Source organism: Ailuropoda melanoleuca, chromosome 1 (genome assembly GCF_002007445.2).
Source record: "Ailuropoda melanoleuca isolate Jingjing chromosome 1, ASM200744v2, whole genome shotgun sequence".
Taxonomy (NCBI): Eukaryota; Metazoa; Chordata; class Mammalia; order Carnivora; family Ursidae; genus Ailuropoda; species Ailuropoda melanoleuca.
In genome coordinates this window covers 35,550,543-35,558,938 of record NC_048218.1, presented here as the reverse complement: position 1 = coordinate 35,558,938, position 8,396 = coordinate 35,550,543, and positions in this window count along the sequence as shown.

Here is an 8,396-nt window from a genome sequence, read left to right as displayed (position 1 = left end):
TTTCCTTAAATGATTCAAATGCTTGGTAGGTAATATACTGAGAGCCCATCTCATACGGTTTTATAAATCGTGGAGTCAAAAATGATAGCTGGCTTGATTCAGCTTGTTTTAGTACTTTAGGCTTGATGTTGGCATAGTCAACAATTTCCTTATAAAGGACTTTTCCACTTGATTTTCTTTTAAATTTTTCCTAATTTGTGTTGATTTGCCAACTAGGCAGCCAAACAAGGAACTTGAAAAGGAAGTAAGAGATACTGAACAAACTGATTGGACTTTATATAATATAGATGAAGTTTTCATTTATAAAAAAATATTTTGGGATGTTATGAATCAATCAGTTCTCTGGTTCTATCACTTAAATTTTTGAATCATTTTAAGACTGTAGGAAGCCATAATAGAAATATGATGCCAAAGCATTTTCTTTAAACTTCAGAATATCGAACAGACAAACTTTATTTCAGATTTTAAAATCTTAGGTTATTTAAATAGCCAAGCTAGGTTATAATCTGTTACTGCTGTGCTATTATCAAGGTTATTGTTAGTAAGTTTTTTAAAGCAGGTAAGGGAAGAGATTTACAATCACTTAAAAGATACCATCAACAATGTGGTTTAATATACTGTCTTAGATTGGGGTCCCTGAGAGCAGGGCTTNGAGAGATATTTATGTAATAGCAGGGAACACGGAGGTCTGTGAGACCCCCATCTTTGTATAGCTTATTTGTGTCTTCTAGAATTAATCAGTTTCATCTCAGATTTTCCACTTTGGATTTAGGGCTGATTGCTACTGGACCTTGGTGTGTATAACAGTATTTAGTTCACTCAGAACAGTTCTGGCTTCATAGCTGCTTGGTAGTTCATTGTAAAATGTTCCATATATATCAGAGCTCAGTAGCATATTAGAAACTTTTTTTTTTTAATAGTCTAGTTTTCTGATAAAGACAGCATTACCATGCTCTAGAGCTTGAGTTCTGCACTGTGACTTTCCTACTGGGGTGTGGCAGAGGCATCCTGTCCTTCTCTAACAGAGATACCTCTAATACAATAGGATCTATCAAGCCACATGGCCCAATCAGGCTTGTTTGTACAGCATTCTGGACCTACTTAGCTCTTTTTCTGTTTGGGGTGTCACTCAAAAGTTGCACCCATACACAGTTATCTAACAAATGTGCTTGAGTGGTGGTTTCAAGCACAGAATACATTACCTCCCAAACCTAGAAGGTTTTCTTAATGGTAGAAGTCAAGGTTCAACACAGTACTTTTTACTTTTCTAGCACGGTCCAGACTGCTAGACCCAAAAATCTTTGCTAATGTCGTAGGTCTTAAAATTATGTAGGTTTATTCCCATTCAGTGGAGACTATGTCTTATGAAGGAATCCAGAAAACGTGACACTTTTTTGTTTATCAGAATTGATTTGTATGATATCATAAATAAAAAGAACCAATGTGATCTGATCTTTAGAATATCCTAATGGTCCAGTCCCTTCAAACATAATATGACAGAGAAAAGGAGAATTAATATATACCTGGGATATATCCTATGTTCCTTCCAAATACAAACTTGTAAATATGAATACAGATCTGAAAATAAATATAAAAGACTACTGGGTGAGGTTGTGGACCCAATGCACTCAAAGTAAGATGGACCTTGGCCAGAATTCTGTTTTTTACCTCTTTTATAGTTTCCTATTGCTGCTGTAAGTAGTTACCATAAACTCAGTGGCTTAAAAAACCCCCACAAATTAAAAAAAATATATATTACCATACAGTTATAGAGGTCAGAAGTCCATACTAAATCTCACTAGGCTAAAATCAAAGTGCAAAGAGGACTGCTTCCTTCCAGAGGCTCCAAGACAGAATCTGCTTCTTTGCCTTTTTAAGCCCCTGGTGGCCATCTTGGTTTGTGGTCCCTTTCTCCATCTTCAACGTAAATCACTCCAATCATTTAACTTGCCTCTAAAAACACAATGTTCTGAGTCTTCTCCCTAGTTCCCAGTAGGTCAGATCCCCTGCCTGCCATTTCAGCCCAGACGTGCTTTACCGTAATTATGCCAAATTAGTATCTCACATTAAATGTGTAAGGTGCATCTTTTATATGCTTATCTCAAGACTCACTTCTTTCCGATTAATGTCTTGATTTTGCATAGGAAGTTTGCTCAGGTGGAAATTCTGTGTTCTCTGAAGTTTTGGCACACTTAGAATTAAGTTCTGTGACTGATCTTTAGCCATGTCTGACCTTCAGAGCAGGAGATAAGGGTCTAAGTGCTGCCAAGGAAGACCTCTAACACACACATGTTGTTTTAAATTGTTAATTAACAGATTTGAACCACATTCTTTCTTTTAAAAGCATCATTGGTGCTCAGCAACAGCCTCTCAATGCCAAGTCCTTAGAGTTGTTATTTTTCTGAAACTTCTCAAAAGCCCCAGACACAGCACCAACTCGTTATTCCTTCCACCTGTATCTCATCCCAGTTTAACATAGTTGAAAATTTTAGCAACCTCAACTGGTACAACATGCCAGAGACCACAAATGTCTACCTACTACAAGTAATAGAGTCCTCTTTACTATCCAGGTGGTAAATAATCTGACTGAAGAATCCCCTTCTTAAATTCTGCTTCCTAGGACAACTTCTAATACCACCTACTTTACGTCTAGTTTCCTAAAAGCAGAGCCCCTGATGGGAGATCATCTCACAATAAATAATTAAGGGAATGCCCTCATACAAAGAGTAATAAGGAAATTAGGGTAGAGTAGAGTAGAAAAGCTAATAGAAATCCCAATGTTTTTAGTAAATGGTGCTGGAGAAACTGGACAGTTATATGTAAAAGCATGAAACTGGACCTCTTTCGTACAGCATTCACAAAAATAAACACAAAATGGATTAAAGACCTAAGTGTGAGACCTGAAGCCATAAAACTCTTAAAAGAAGACATAGGGAGTAATCTTTTTGACACTGGCCTTAGCAACATTTTTCTGGATATGTCTCCTCAGGCAAGGGAAACAAAAGCAAACATAAACTATTGGGACTCTATCAAAATAAAAAGCTTTTGCACAGTGAAAGAAACCATCAACAAAATGAAAAGGCAAACTCCTGAAGGGGAGAAGATATTTGCAAATGATAGATTTGATAAGAGATTAACATCCAAAATAAAGAAAAAAAAATTATACAGCTGAACACACACACACAAAATTTTTTTTAAATAATCCAATTGAAACATGAGCAGAAGACAGAAATAGTTCCCAAAGAAGACTTCCCAAAGAAGACTTACAGATGGCCCACAAACACATGAAAAGATGCTCAACACCACTAATCATCAGGGAAATGCAAAACAAATCCACAATGCGATATTACCTAGTACACCTGCCAGACCAACTAGAATCAAAAGGATAAGAAATAGGTGTTGGCAAGAATGTGGAGAAAAAGAAACATTCGTGCATTGTTGGTGGGAATGTAAATTAGTGCAGTCACTATGGAAAAACAGTATGGAGGTTCTTCAAAAAATTAAAAAAAGAAATATCAAACGATCCACTAATTCCACTACTGGGTATTTACCCAAAGATAATGAAAACATGATTTCAAAAAGATATATGTACTCCTATGTTTATTGGAGTATTATTTACAATAGCCAAGATATGGAAGCAACCCAAGTGTCCATCGATAGATGAAAGGATAAAGAAGTTGTGATATGTGTGTGTGTGTGTGTGTATAACCATAAAAATTGTGAGATTTTGTCACTTGCATTGACATGGATACACCTAGAGAGCATTATGTTAAGTGAAATAAACCAGAGAAAGACAAATACCATATTATTTCACTTATATGGAATCTAAAGAATAAAACAAATGAAAACAAACAAACATAAGAAGCAGAAGCAGACCCACAATAAAGAGAACAAAGTGATGGTTGCCACAGTGATGGCTGTGGGATGGGGGGGATGGGCATGATGAGGGGAGTGGGAGGTATAGGCTTCCAAAATGAATAAGGCACAGGGATAAAAGGTAAAGCATAGGGAATACTGTTAATGGTATTGTAATATCATTGTATGACAGATCATAGCTACCCCTGTGGTGAGCATAGCATAATGCAGAGTTGTTGAATCACTATGTTGTACACCTAAAACTACTATAACAATGTGTGTCAAGTATACATCAATAAAAAATAAATTTAAAAAAATAAGCAAGTGAACAAATAAAAAAACCAGAGTGGTGATGAATAAAAAATGTGCACTTAAAAAAAGGAATCATGTTTTTTAAAGAAATAAAGAGAAAAAGTACAGTTAAAAAATAGCTAACCTAAGTTTTTGTTTCAGCTAAAGAACCAGCTATAGTCTGATACCAGAAGGAAGTTCTGGAGCACAAACTGTATCAGAGAGTTAGTCTACTTTGAAATTAAGAAACCAGTTTTGTACCTTCTTATCAGTCAGCCACTGGGCAAGTTGATTGGGGAAGAGGAGAGGAAAGGAGAAGCATAGCCCCAGGGGAAAGGCTCCAGTTTGGCTGAGGCTGTAGCTGTGAGCCATTACTGAACAAGACTCACAGCTGCTGAAAAATGGATTGGGGCTGGGAGGTAACAATATCAAATCTCTACATAACATTTCACATTCATAAATTAATCTTTACTTTGACTTTCCTAGATATGTAGAACTATATAGAAACTGGGGTATTTCATGTAAACAAAGGACATACTACGTAATCTTACTTAATTTCCATCGGTCAGAGAGCATATCCACACTATAAATTACTCAGATGATTGTCAATCCCTACTTTCACTTTGGGCCGTGAAATCCTATACATTAGCTTTGTTCATATAACACTGTGTGAAATAAAGATGTGGCTATTACCCTGTTATTTGGATCATCCAAGGTAGATAACTTGGGCCCACATTCGCTTTTCTTGCTTGAATGAATCAATTTATCTGTTTAAATTGATAAAAGCCAGCTTTCAGTTATAGTATACTGGTCTGTACCTGACTGGGATTGGTTTCCTGCATGACATCAAACAGTTTAAAAGAAAGCTAAAAATCAGGTGGTTCAAATGAAGGGTATGTCACCCCAGTGTCCATACAAGACCAACCAAATGATTTCAGCCACTTTTTCCAAGTGTGATGTGTAATGAAATCATGTTTTCATTTAATCTGTGTAGTTTCTGTTCCCTGAAAAGTAGCTGATCTGATTTGACAGTATTTCTTTCATCCAGGGAAATGTAGTTGTCTTTTTTGTTTTTTGAAGAGTAGTAGGATATCAGAGTTAGATGCTGAAATCATATTGAGGCTGAATTTTCTTTAATTTTTGAATTTAATTTGAAATTACACACTCTGCTTTTTTTTTAACTTTAAAATATAGAGATTTGAGTCACTGATCCAAAATATCATTTTCAAAAAATTATGGTATACCATTACCTTGGACTATAAAGAAAATAATGTAACTCATAGAGCCAAGGCATTCCTACAGGGCATTGGGCCACAATGTCTCTATGTTCCTATTTAATAGATTAATGTATTAGAATTTATGTTTAGTGTTCAGGAAAAGTGATTATATACCCCTTACATTTTTATTTAGGAGACCAGAATATTACTAAGGAGAACATCCCTTTAGTATTTTTGAAGGCTTTTACTTTCTAGGTAATAATAGGTTAATTTGTTTATTAATAATTTAAAGCATTTACTTTGTGAGGCTTTTAGTGAAAAGAATTATTCAAAGTCTAACCTCTTTCCTTCAGAATTTTAGACTTGATATCACCTGATGAAATACTTTGTAATTTTCCACAGACCTAAGAGAATGTTTTGCTTTTTTTTTTCTAAATTGAAACTTTCTCTAGGATTTCCAGAGAACAAATAAAAATATTTCTCTAAGAAAATATCTATCTGGCATCTTAGACTAGTTTTAAAAATAAAGGTTTTGCCCTGGAGCAAAAACACTTTTTATAAATTGCCTAACTGTTCTTCAACCACTTGGGCTTCATCTACTTTGCACAACACACATTATCATAGATCTCTGAGAGAAGAAGTATTATTATGGGAAACTTACAATGTAAGTGCTATGGAATGAATGGTGCCCCCACTCTCTACCCCCAAATCCACACATTGAAGCCAAAAACTATTTGGGCACAGGATTTTGGAGGGTGGGTGGGAAATTAAGGTTAAATAGTTCATAAGGGTAGGGCTCTGATCAAATATGACCAATATCCTTTTAAGAAGAGGAAGAGACATCAGAGATCTATGTCTTTCTGTGAGTACAAAGGAAAGGCCATGTGAGGGCACAGCGAGAAAATAGTTGTCTGGAAGCCAGGAAGAGAGTTCTCACCAGGAATTGAATTTTCCCACCCTGATCTTGGACTTCTAGCCTCCAGAACTATGAGAAAATAAATTTCTGTTGTTTAAGCCACCTAGTCTGGGGTATTACTTGGCAACCCAGGTAGAATAAGACAGCAAGTAATTGGTGACAGTACCCAAACTTCTCAATGACTCATTCACACTTAGTATATAGTAGATAATTTTTTTTCTTCAGACTTGCTATATATTAGTAAAAAATAACCAATTCAGAATAAAAATAGTGATTGAGTTGTACTTGGTGACATCATGTAGACACCAATAGTGACCATGATTTTGGCATGGAAAATGTACTTCTGTAATTATTGATAAAATACTTTGTAGGTCAAACTAACTCCCCATGCAGATTTCTCTTGTTCTTTTTCTTTCTTTAATGATAAAATTTTGTGTTTAAAATATGCAAATTATTTTTCCTAAATATTTTCTATATATCATGACTAGTCCATTCATCAAAGGAGTATTTACACCACTGAACTTGGCAAATGTTACAAATTAGATCTTTTCCTCCATCATGTCAAGAGCCAGTTATTAAACCTTTATCATCATATCTCTACCTAGTATGTATTCAAAGCTAAGCCAGAAGCCATAAGGAAGTACAAACAAGTATATAATATGGCTTCTGATTTTGAGATTTCAATCTGAAAAAGAAAATAAAACTCATATGATTGAAAATAAACTCATATGAAAATAAAACTCGTAATTCTTTCTGTTTCACTTGGAAATGCCAAAGTTTTACAAATCAGCTGTAACATCCTCCATTTCAACCAACAATGTGTTCCAGTTTCTCTGTATCTTTGTCAACACTTGTTATTATATATCTTTTTCTTTTTTTATTATAGCCATCTTAGGAGTACGAAGTAGTATTTCATTGTGGTTTTGATTTGCATTTACCTAATAACTTACGATGCTGAGCATCTTTTCCTGTGCTAAATGTTTATTCAAATGCATTGCCCATTTTTAATTGGGTTGTCTTTTCATTAAATTTTAAGGGTTCTCTATATATTCTGCATACTAGCCCATTATCGAATATGATTTGAAAATATTCTTCCATTCTGTGGGTTCTCTTTTCATTTTTTATAGCATCTTTTAAAGCACAGAAGTTTACAATTTTGATGAAATGTACTTTATTATTATTATTATTTATTTTGCTTTCATTTGTAGTGTCATATCTAAGACATCATTAACTAATCTATGGTCTATGAAGGGTTATGCCTACATTTGCCTCTGGGGTTTTATAGTTTTAACTCTTATATTTAGGAATCAGATCAATTTTGAGTTGATTTTGGTAAGGGGTGTTACGTAAGAGTTCACATTCATTTTTCTGAATGTGGATATCTAGTTGTCCCAGAACCATTTGCTGAAAAGACTATTGTTCCCTACTGAATTATCTGGGTATGCTTATTGAAAAATAATTGACCATAAAGGTAAAAATTTATTTCTCAGATTTCGATTCTGTTCATTGGTCTATATTCCTATTATTGCCAGTACCACATTATCTAGATACAATCCCTTTGTGTTAGGTTCTGAAATTCTCCCTGTTCCTTTTAAAGATTCCTTTGGTTTTTGGGGCTCCTTGCATTTCCATCTGAATTTTAGCATCAGCTTGTCAAGTTCTGCTAAAAAAATTGCAGTTTGAGATTTCATATAGAAATGCTGATTCTGTAGATCAACGTTAAATTTTTAAATCCAGGAAAATAGGATTTCCATTTATTTAGCTTTTTTTCAACAGTATTTTACAGTTTTCGGCGTACAAGTCTCGCACTTTTTTGTTAATTTGTTTATTTAAGTTCAATTAGCCAACATATAATACATCATTTGTTTTTGATGTAATGGTCAATGATTCATTAGTTGCGTGTAACACCCAGTGCTCATCACCTCATGTTCCCTCCTTAATGCCCATCACCCAGTTACCCAATCCCCTCACCCACCTCCCTTTCCATAACCCTCATAAATTTAATCTTAAGTACTTTTTCTTTTTGATGCTATTGTAAATGGAATTATTTTCTTAATTTCCAGATTGTTCATTGCTAATGTGTTGACATATAATTCATTTTTTATAATGATTTTGAA